At 42.8% G+C, this 12,012-nt stretch overlaps 1 protein-coding gene across 1 annotated transcript in view; it reads left to right on the forward strand.

Moving 5' to 3' along the window:
- Positions 1-12,012, forward strand: part of LOC309643622 (uncharacterized protein) — a 462,372-nt gene that overhangs the window by 47,156 nt on the left and 403,204 nt on the right. The gene's annotated exons all lie outside the window — the stretch shown is intronic.

The raw sequence follows: 12,012 nt of genomic DNA on the forward strand, positions 1-12,012 counted from the left end.
GTGCATTATATTTTGACAAAGTACTAGAAACTCCAGTGACAGGTTTAATAGAAAGAAAGAGGCAGTCATACCTTTCTGCAGGTTTATCACAGAGGATCCAGAAATGAAAGGCAGGGAGGCCAGAGGTGGAGTGTCTCCCTACAAGGAGGACATCTTCAGTCCCTTCAGCCTGGCTGACTTCTGCCTGTCCTGCAAAGATGAGTGTAGTCAGCAGCTCTTCTAGAACACGCTTCCAGACCCCTCAGGTAGGGCAAAGGGCAGCTTCTCCTGAGACATTTTGCGCAGCCCTCTTAACACTAGTGAATTTGCGTGAATGCTTTCTCTACTGGATTACGAGTTCTTTGAGTCAGGGGTAGTTCTTACTCATCATTGGAGCCCTAGCACAGGAGGTACTCAATAAATATATGTGGAAAGGAATTTCCTCAGCAGGAGTTCAGGGAGTTAAAACTGGATTTTTACATGGGGCTTGGATTTTCTATCCCTTTCTTAAGTGGTTCCCTGGAAGTGATCCTGTCTCTACCCACAGGCTGCTAGCTCTGTTACTACCTTTAATTTCAGAATCAACCTTGAGGGAACACTCAGAATAATACCTAGCTGCTAGCTTGTGAGGTCTACTTCTCAGCCCTGTGAGAAGCAGCAGACTCATTTAAGCTCTGTGACCTGGCAGCCCATTCTTCTCTCTCTGGCTCAGTTTCCTGATTTATAAAGTGAGCACTTATAAAGATACCACTCTAAAACAAGTTTATTATGGGGATTGCGTGAGAGAATTCATGCAACCATGCCTGAAAATATCAAGTGCTCCATACACATTTCCTTCTATCATTCTCCTTCAAATTACTCCCACTGCTTGATAGTCTAGATCTCATTTCCTCTTATTGGAATTGACAGTTTCTCAGTTAGGAAAAATATGAATACCATTGCCCCTGTCAGGCAGTTAAACTTTCATCTCAGTTTCTTCTTATGTCAACAATCAAAACCTATTCTGTGTGTTCCTTTCATTTGAAGTTAACTCCTGCATTGGATGAGAGCAAGTGTTCTCATTATTTATTGCTGCGTAATAAACTCCCTGAAACTTAGTGGCTTAACGAAAACATCTTCTTTGGCTCGTGACTCTATGGGTTGGGAATTCAGGAAAACTTTCATCTGGCAGTTTGTCTCTGATATATGGGACCTTAGCTGGGGTGCCTGGGGCTGGAGGATCCACTTCCAGGATGACTTCTTCATTCCTCTGTCACCTTAGTGTCCTGTAGCATCAACTCTCTCCACCTGGCATCTTCAGCTTGCCCCCAGGTGGCTTGAGTTTTTTGAAGCCTAGTAGTCTCAGGGCAGTCAAAATGCTTACGTGAAGGCTGACTGCATCTAGCATGAGCATTTCAAGAGGGATTGTTCCCAGAGACCAAGGCAGAAACTTCAAGGCTTTGTATGAACTAGCTTCAGAAGTCACAGAGTATCATTGTTGGTACATTCTATTGGTTAGACAAGGCCACCTAAAATTCACTGGGAGAGGGGACTACAAAGGAAGTGAACACATGGAGGTGTGACTCATGGGGGGTCATCTTGAAGACCTGTTATGTATCATAGCAATTGACTGAGCATGATCTTCTTTTTTTTTTTAATCGTCTGGCCTATTGAAATTTACCAGGTTAAGTTCTCAGCACTCACATACCCTGGTAAATACTATGCAAAGAGAGCATGTGGGGTTCTTTGGCACGACAGTTGTGGAGAAGGTGGATGGTCAACTATCTCCTTTTCCCAGTATGTGTTGGAAGACTCATCTCAGCTTTAAGTGGGGTGAATGTTCATGAACACACTCCCTGTGAGCATATTATGCACAGTGAGCTCACGTGAAACCAGGAAATCCACAGTGGAAAAGAATGATGGAATAAGCGAGGTGCATGGTATTTTTTCCAGGACCTCTTAAGAGACTGGCCACAAATTGGGACTTGAAATGGTCATTAATTTACATGAATCGAGGAAAACCCAGAGGACAGGGAGTGGGATTGATAGCATAGAGTAGGAGGAGAACAGGAAGAATTATATATTAAAGTGGCAGTGACAAATGGCCGTACATTGCAACTGACTAGAGGCATAGACAAGTAATTCTACACTTTATGGCAGCACTTCCAATTATTCTGTTCTAACTCTCAGTGCTAAGAAATATTTGTCAGCTCTTGACTTATAAGTGGAGACAAACCTTACGTGTCAGTTGTGTCACGTTATCACCCAATCTATACTAACTGAATTTCTAGTAGACCAGTATGAGCCTTGACTCTCCACAAAGCTTTTCCTGACTGTGCCATCTCTCGTTGATACACATGCTTACATTGTCTTGATGACAAAGCTTGGTACCCTGCGTAGTTTTCTATAATTAACTTAGGTTAACTCACCAGATTACGTCTTGAGGTCTTTGATCAAGTATTTCTCTTTACCACACTTCCTCCACTCCCTACCTCTGCTCAGTGTATGCATGTGTATGCATGTGTGTGCGCACTTAATAAATACTGATTGAAAGAACTGAGTTCCTATATATTCAAATCCTTACTGCAGAAGGAATCCATAACTGTTATTATTTCATCTACAGTGACAATCTAACTTTCCCTAGGTGTTATCTCCAGGGATATCTTGCCCTGTTTGCTAACAGCTCTGTTGATGGTTGTAGCTTCTCTTAGATTAACATTTCCCAGAGTGGTTTCTTCAGAATATAACTTTGAGATGTCATACATGCTGTTTGCACCATTGGGAGATCTACAATTCATATTAGCATTTTAATTGCTGTGAGAAGACCCGCAGTAAAGGAAGCCATTTGTTAACTGAATATTTTCCAAATTTATTTGACCATAAAGCACCCTTTAAAGATAGCAGCACCTATTGTTTTCCAGGGCCATGTTGTTTCCTGGAATATATTTTGGCAAACAACGTCTTATATATCCTAGCTTTTATTCGCTGCCTTCCTTTCTTCCCTTGTACTAGCTGCTTCCCCTTGCCTCAGACCCAGGGCTTAAGTTCTTGCTTCTCTGCTCAGAGAAACTTTGAGAGCCCATGGAAGGATGGGCTAATTTAGCATTTTTGGGGACTGGAAGTGACACTGAAAATGTCATTCCCAATCTTTCATTTTAGAATTGAGGAAATAGGTGCACGTGAATAAAAGTCCCCTGAACCGTTCATGTCAGAACTGAGACTAACATCCAGGTCTCTGAATTCCAAGCCAAGACTATTTCTTCCTTCTACTTTTCCTCTATTCATATGGAAGAACTTTCATAGAGAGTCAGCATTTGGGGCCTACTGACTTCATTGAAAATAGGCAAGCCCAAAAGCCAGTAGGAAGGATTATGATTTCCACAGGATATAATTAGTGGTTTTAGGGAGTTCAATGACTGCCCTGGAATAGGAGCAGATTGGCAATTGGAGCCCCTATTTTTGGCAGAGAATGAATGCTGCCTCTAAAATTCAGAAGAATATAGTCTATTAGCTGCCCCGCTTCTCACCTTGAAATAAAATCTCCTGGCTCCCATGGGCTGGGCAAAGCATGGAGGGAACAACTTGATTTTCAAATAAAGACCTTCTTTGAAAACCTTCCCAGGAGACTTGATTTGTGGGAGCATAACCCAGTGGTAGATGACAGTGTGGGGAGTAGCTAAACATGGCCATGTTTGATCATGGCCCCAAAGGCCTAGATCAAATTCCCAAGGGATGTAGAAACCTCAGAGGGGTGAGCTGTGGAAAACAGCCTTTACTTCATAAGGTCAAACTGCCTACTTCCGTCGGGATGGCCCAGTGTAGGTGGGTTTATTCTAATAGATTTGTTTGCTGGAAGCACTATGGTAAAGATGAGGCTAGAGGTGAAAAGTGAGTAATTGGAGGTAATTAACAGCCATCTGGTAATTATTGGGTACAACTCAGGTCTTTCCAAAGCATGGAAATCTAGTCAGAACATCAAGCCCAGGAAGAATCCTATAGAAAAAAAATATGGAGACTATTTAAAGTTGGCAAGAAAGACAGTGGAAGGAAGGACTTTGGTTTGCTCTTCCAGCCTCCTGTTAAATAGCTACTTGCATGAGGCCTCGGAAACTCAAGGTCATTTAGTGACTGCTGAGAGACAGTTCTGTTCTAATTGTCTGTATATCACAAGTTATTTCTGTCCTGTGAAGATGAGGACAATGGCAAATTGTGTTCAAGGGTCCAGTGTCCCACTGCCCACTTTAGTGTGGGAGCAGAGGATGGGTCTGAATCCACAAACTTTCCATGTTTGCACATGTCCTCTAGGCCATTTGAGGCCAGTCAATGGCCTCCGGGATGGGCTTGTCCAGAGTTTCACCCTTTGGGAAAGGAGCTTTGTGCCTTTTAACACATGGAAATCTCTGGAGGATTATCTTTTGTCTGCAGTATAGGTTCCCTGACTCTGAGCATGTCCTTGGGAGCCAAATGGTCTGGCCCTCACCCTCCTCTGCCCTGGTCCGTAGACCTCCCCCTGCAAAAGCACACGCATCTTCACTGGGGGGAGGAGCAGCCCAGGTCCTTCAGCCTTCGATCTCACCCCTCCCTCCCCCTTAGGCTCTCAAGGCTGGGGGTCCTCGACTCAGAGAGGAAGAATCTAACCCCTGTGGAAGGAGGCAGAGATGCTGCAGCAGAATGTTAATCAGCCAGACCTTCTATGTGTGGGAAACGGAGAGTTGAGAGAAGGAAGCAGATGTGTTCTCTGTGCCTGCCCTCAAGGAGCCTTCACTCTCATGGAGACAGGCAGGGCTGTGGGACACAAGACACTCTGGCATATCTGTCATCAGGAGCTAGATTGTGTGGAGTTGGGGGACGCCATGTGGGCAGAGAATGGAGAGTAGGTCTCCTGAAGTTGCAAGGTCTTGACTGAGGCCTCCCAGGATTGTTCTGTGCCAGGGAACATTTAATAGATAGACATGCAGGCCCCTCTCAGCTCACTCCAAACTGCAGGGAACCCAAAGAGTCCAGCAAAAGAGTTTTAAATATGTGCTAAAAAGTGTTACAAGTGCCAAGGCACCCCTGGAAAATAGAAAGGCAGAGCACAGGCATGGGTATGGTATGGAGAACTGTGTGCTGATGGGGCTCAGTGGTGAGAACCCAGGCATTGCTGCTTTTCAAGGATTGTGGGTTTACCTCCTGGTCCAAGCAGAGAAGTCCCTGGTAGCTGAAAACATGGACCTACGTTTTCCATTGACGTGTCCTGTGCCTCATTTGGTTCCACTCTCTCACTGCTGCCTTTCCAAGGCTGATACACAAACCTAGACTCCTATAGGGCTAGATTCAAGCCACACAGCTGTTCATTGCAAGTCAAGGTCCTAGGCTGGATGTTTTTCTCCATCCATGCATTCATCCATTCATCCATTCATGCAGTAAAGGCAGAATGACCCTATACTGCACTATGAAAAGACACAATGGGGGGCCCATCTTCCAGGATGTCATTCCCAAGAAGCCCTTCTTCTGCCTTACACTCTTGTGACAACACCAGTAGCTAACATGGCCTGGTGGACTTGTTTGGAACCTTAGAGCTGGAAGATGCTTCAGAGGTCAGCTGGTTTCTCTACCTAACGCAGGAAACACTTGGTTGAAAAGAAGAGAAGAGGTTGGAAGAAGGCAAGTAAAATGTGTTGAGTGATTACTTAACAAGTGCTACTACTAGTATCATCATTGCTATTATTATTACTGTGTGCCCCGCACTGTTCTAGGCAACTTGCTTACCAGATGATAACAACCCTATGTGGAGAGTTGAGACTGCAAGAGATAAAGTAGCTTTCCTAAGGCCACACAGCAGTCGGTGACAGAGCCAGGATTCAAACCCAGGTCTGTCTGGCTCTCGAGTCTGTATTCTTTTGACCACACTGCATAATCTCTCAAGGCAATGATAATTTCCCTCTTGGATTTTCTTTTGCCCTGTTAAGCTGATATCATGATGTTATGTCTTCTTGATTTACTGGACTCTTTGACCTAACAGTGACAATAGTGTCCTGGAGGCTGGAAATTTCTCTCCCCTTCGTGATGAGCCACAGCAGCTTTGAAAATGTCCTCTTGATCACCTACAAGAGGCGGCCAAGCAGGCTATGGGTAAATAATCACTTATTCCTTGAACAGAGAGGGAAATATTTACAATTCTCTTTATAAAATATTTACCAGGTTCTTATGTAATTTGTTGATAACAAACAGATTTCAGTTAACTTTGAGGTGATGAGCAATGCTGTTAAACAGATGGGACCAAAACCAAAATCCTGATTAGACAAATGTTGTCTATAGAGCAGTGCTTGTACCATGTTAGGTTTGCCGCTGGGAGAACAATTTCAACTGGAGAACTGGACCCAAGGTGAAAACAGCTGTGGGTTCTTTAATGTTTTGGTTTTTTTTTTTTTCCTTTCTTTTTCCTGCAGGAGAGTTTCTGTTAAACTCCCCATCAAGGACTTCCAATAACTGTAAACCCCACTGTCCAATTATTGAAGACAATGTTAGAGCTAAAAACTCTGCCCTGTTCTATTTGCTTTTCCCCATACATCCGGCCCAAATGCACACAGCATTTTATTACCGAATCCTCTGCAGCAAACTGAGTTTCCCTTGGCTGATCTCCAATTCAGAGTTTCTGAAAACTTGATATTGCCTTTTTTTTCCTCTGCAGTTAGCAGCGTGGTGATTTTTTTAAAAAGATAACGATTCCCAGGCAGTAGCGACGTCCTCCAGCCGGTCCACGCCTGCAGCGTACCGGGCACTCCTGCAGGCCAGTGTTATGTAACCTCTGCAGTGGGCACCAGCAGTGCTGGGGCTCTCACCTTGTGAGGACCCGCCAGGGTTGCTGTCACCTCCTGCAGAATTCACCTTCTTCATGGTTCCACACTTTCTCTTCCATTCCCTTACTTGAAAAGAGCAGGGTCCATAGCAAAGGCAGACTTTAATTTAAATCGAGGTTCTGTCTGGTACCAGCTGTGTGACCTTGAGGACGTGACTGGCACTTGCTAGTGGCACCTTTCTTGTCTGTAAAGGCAGGGCTGCTGTGAATGGGTGAGGAGGGTGGTAAGGTAAGATGTCTAACACAGTGCCTGGCACCTGTCAGCCGCTCAACAAATGGAGCTGTCGCTTTTATTATTATCTAGCAGGATGGGCTGGACTATGTACAACTTTGGACTCAGACGGTTTCCTTTTAGCTTTGCTGCTTAAGGCAGGCTTTGTCCTTACGACTTGGCCCCCAGTGAAGAAGGAAGTGACAGAAAGGGCCCCAAGCAAGATGACCTTGGGTTCATGTCCTCTTGCTATTGTTGGGGAGAGGAAAATTTCCCTCCTTTCCTCTTAGTTCTTTCAGCTGGTTGAATAATTAAAATGACATAAGACAGATTAGCAGGAGAAAAAAATCCCCTAAACTTAATCATGTACATACAGGGAATCTGCATAAACATGGGAGACTCCAAAGACAGTCAGGCAAAATGAGCTCTGTATGTCTATACGTCATTCCGGACTAAAGAGAGAGTGTTAGGGGTCTGGCCTTCAAAGGCAAGGAAGGCAATTCACAAGAAGAATGAAAAGAGTAAATGTCTGGTAAACAAATGTTTACAGGGTCATCCAGAAACAATGGGACATAAAGGGGCCTTTGATCAAACAGGCTCTGCTAGGTTCTTCCCTATCCACCACACCTAATTCATATTATACAGTTGTCTCTCCGTATCCATGGAGATTGGTTGCAGGATCCCCACAGATACCAAAATCCATGGATGCTCAAGTCCTTTATATAAAATGGTGTAGAAATTCAGTCTGGGTTGGTTGAATCTGAGGAAGCTGACCGTACAATACGGAATACGGAAGGCTGAAGGTTCCAGGAGAGCCACGGTGATAGTTCCCTTCCTGGAATAGGTTCTCTATCTAAATTCTTTTAGGCATTAGGAGGAAGGTCAGAGGTTCTTCTTAAGTCTTTTGGGCCTTGATTGTTTTCAGCACATATGAATTTGCAGGCCAGAGTGCCACATCTTGGGGCAACTTGTTCTGAACCCCTACATTATTCCAAAGCTATCAATGTGATGCTAGGCAAGACTCAGATATTCATCTGCTACATGAAAGCATCATTTGAAATGATTCTCTTGATCCTTTCCAGCTCCTATATTCTTTAGTGAAGATGCTTAAAGAAAAACTATAGTGTGAATTTCAAACTATGTAATGATAGTTTAGGAGATCACCCACGCTCATCTTACCTTTTTTACTCCCTTTGGTTCTCCCAACCACTCTTCAAGACAGGGTCCTTCCTTCATTCACCAGATGAAACCTGCCTGTCAAAATATCTTTCCTGTGTTCTCCAGGGAGCTAATGGCAGAGTTGGCATTCAAGTAGGTCAACTTTAAAGACTACTCTCTTCCTGTTACTCTTTGCTGCCTTTCCTGGAGGGTTGTCCTTGAATTCAATCCCCTTGTCAACATTTGGGATTCAAGCCTTTCAAGGATTGCTCAGTCACTCAGGAGTATTCTAATAATATTTAAAATATATTCTCTGCCATGCCCCTAACATGGGGCAATTTTGGAGAAAGCTGTCATGGAAAGGCATAGTGCCTAATTGAAACACTAGCTTCTCTTGGTGCTCCTGGGGATTTCATAGTTCATATTTCCAGGAGTAGTGGGTGTGTGAGTACAGCATTGGCTCTAGAATTGTCCTGCACTAAGGAGAGGAGAAATATACTGCACAGGGATTCAGTACCCACTGATCTGAAATCTGCAGTCACTCTTGTTCAATTTATAAGGAAAAGATTTGCTTACCAAATTAATAGCATGCCAAATTGCCAAGATCTTTTTATCTACTCAAGGAAACTGGCTTTTCACACTTGGAAATTCTTTGTTGTGGTTCACTGAAGCAGAGCCCCTAAGCAGCTTTATACAATTCTCTTAAGTTCTTTGAAATTAAGCATAATTGAGACTTTCTACATTTAGCCTCTCTTTCTCCCTAATTAGCTTATATTATTGTGGCTTAGAAATACATTTTAATGTATTTTAAAATCTATTTGACTGCAGGAGAGGCTGTTTCACCTTGTCTTTTTATCTCCCCCTGCAGTCTCTCCAATTCTCTCTTCCAGTCCCTCCAGGAACCACTGATAACCTGATTGCTCAATTCCCAGGTCAATGTTTGGGACACATTTCCTCTTTGCTACCAGCAAGGATCAAAAGGCAGGAGTACCAAGTAGCACTTTGTCTCCCTTCTGACCACGTGGCAGGGTGGCAGGCAAAGCCAAGGCCCCTTTTTGAGCTCTACCATCTCTCTCTTTGCAAACACCACCAAGCACATCGTCACTGTTTTGGAGTTGGGCAGAGGATGGTAGGATCCTGAGAGCTAAACTTACAATTAAGGGATGTACGAGACCTCATGCAATCTCTAAGCTAAGCCTTATGCTCTGACCTAGTTTTTTAGCATGTGCGAGGGACAGAAAGCAAGCGAGGGTGGCTGGAGCCCAGTGAAGGAAGAGAAGAGCTGAGGGAGGTGAGGTGAGAGGAGGCTGGGGCCAGATCCTGGGCCCTGCTAGGCACGACTGACTGCATAATTTGTGGGGCCTGGTGCAAAATGAAAACGCAGGACCCCTTTATAAGAATTTATTAAGGATTTCAAGATGAAGACAACAAAGCATTAACTAAGTGTGGGCCCTTCTTACTGTGGGCCTGGCGTGACTGTGTGAGCCACGTGCCCATGAAGCAGGCCCTGCCATGGTGAGGAGGCTGGATTTTGTGCTTATTGCTATTGGAAGCAATTGGAATAAAAACAGGAGGAAGACCGAGAAATCATATAATCCGGCTAGTTAATTTGGGATGAAGTGTGTATTATGGCACAGAGAAGATGGTGACTAAATATCTTTGGTAATAGGAGACTTGAGTTCTGCTAGTTCTGTCTCTTGCTTGCCATGTGGTTTTGAACATGAGAAAGCCTCATATGCTCCTGTGACCCCCATTTCCCCCAGCTCCGGTGCCCTGAGATAGCTTGATTCTGGAGCCGGGCCTTGGAATCTGCATTTTTTAAAGTTCTCTGGGTGATTCTAATGTGGGGTCAGATTTAGAAATGATAGCCCCGAAGCACCTGTGACAAAACTTACTTATATATGTGACAATCTTCTGTTTATCTGTTGGCCCAAGTTAGTCTTTGACATATACCCTGGAATTGTCAAAAGTATGCTTTACCAGTTTCAGAAAGAAAACACTTTATTTCTGAGGTTGAGTTGGCACTGTTGGTGATGGCCTGGTAGGAATGGTGTTCACTGGGCATATCTGCTGTGTAGACAGTATCAAGAAGAAAAAAGTCGGGGGCAGAATAATCTCAGGGTCCTCCTCTGGACACTGTGCTCCTGTATCTTGAAAAGTAGACTCATTTACGATGTTAATTTGTTTGACTCTTTGTATGGTGAAATACTTATAATTTTGCTTTGCCAAAATTCTTTTCACTGAGTTCAGCCCTTATTTTAAGAGTAGGCAGAATGACAATTTCTTCTGCTATCTCTCAGGTTGGAATATTGACATCTTCCCTTAGCTGTGTCCCTGCACATGGTTGATGGTGCTGAGGACAAGATAGCAACACACACAGCATTTTCTAATCTCCTAAGGTTTCAATTATTAGGGGATGCTGACAATCAAAAATGAGAAAATTAGTGAATTTCTGTGCAAAATCTCTAAATATTTGCAAAATGTTAAAGGACCGTTTTCAGATGTTAATATGACCTTTGAAATATCTTCTCTCAGTATTTAAAAAGCTTCATACTGCATGGGTTATTTGAATTAGTGTGTGGGAGGAGAATCAAGGAAAGTCATTTTGTATTTGGAAAAGAAAGAAAAGCGAACTAATTCTCCAGTGCGGAAATGTTTCCTTTGAAAGGTGTCCTTCACTTGCTTTTGTTTGAGGTTAATTATATACTTTCAAAAGTACTTCCCACAGGAATGATTTTTTGACTCATGAGTTATTTTTGTATGTATATGTTACCCCACCAAATATTTGCCATGTTGCTGAGAAAATAGTAGTCAAAAGCAAAATTTCTTTGCTGGTATCTGAAGGTCTTTTTGTTTTTTATTACAAGAACAATATAACAATAAGACAGCTCTGCAAAAGAGAGAAATAATGCCCTTGGTCCTACATAAATTTTCATCTTGTAATTTCCCTTTTACTTAAGGTCATTTAAAATGATATTCTCACATGATTGTATAGGGGATGTGACAAAAAAAGAATGGTCAGAATGTAGAATTAAATCTTGTAGCATAATTTTTTCTTTTCCTTCCTGTAAGCACGTTTGTCTTCCTTTTCAGGGTAGCAAAGTAGATGATAGCAATACTAGTTTTATTCTAGAACTCGGGGGTAATTTTCTTATAAAAACTAAATGCTCATATCCTTATACTTTGCAATATGTCTCTTTCCCTCTTCCATCTTCTCCCTTGCCCAGGCTCGCTGCCTCTTTTTCTTTCTACCCTGCCATCTCTGGCCTGTGCATGTCACACAGAATTCTAGATGATAGTTAGGTACGAAAAAAGAATAGATGTTTCTCAATATTTACTGAAATATCACAGTGATTCACTTATTTCAGTGAGGACATAGGGCTATTATTTTATCTGCATAGATACGAGTCAAGTTTGCTCTGCAGAAAAGGTGGCAGGATTAAGCTGCAAGCACATATCACAAATAGTATTAGTGATGTCATAGCATTGTCAGAGTTGGTATTACCTACTGCAACAAAACGATTCCCAAAGACCAGAAAAAAAAGGTGTTTTCTGCAGCTGCCTGGCAATAAGGGAGAGTGTAAATCACACATGAAGAAACTGCTAAGCAGATTAAGAACTTGAACAACGGTCCATGAGGATCATTTCTGATGATTACTTTCTATGCAGAACCATTAAGCCGGTGTGGAGGTAATGATGTATACAGGATCACATTTTCTAATCACTAAGCAAAGTCTCAGTTTTGACAGTAAAAATGCTTCATGGCTTATATTTTATAATAAATCTTTAACCTTTGCTTTGTTTTCAGATTTTTGTTTATACATTTATTTATGTCCAGGATAAA

Source organism: Balaenoptera physalus (assembly GCF_965194825.1).
Source record: "Balaenoptera physalus genome assembly, chromosome: 15".
NCBI lineage: Eukaryota > Metazoa > Chordata > Mammalia > Artiodactyla > Balaenopteridae > Balaenoptera > Balaenoptera physalus.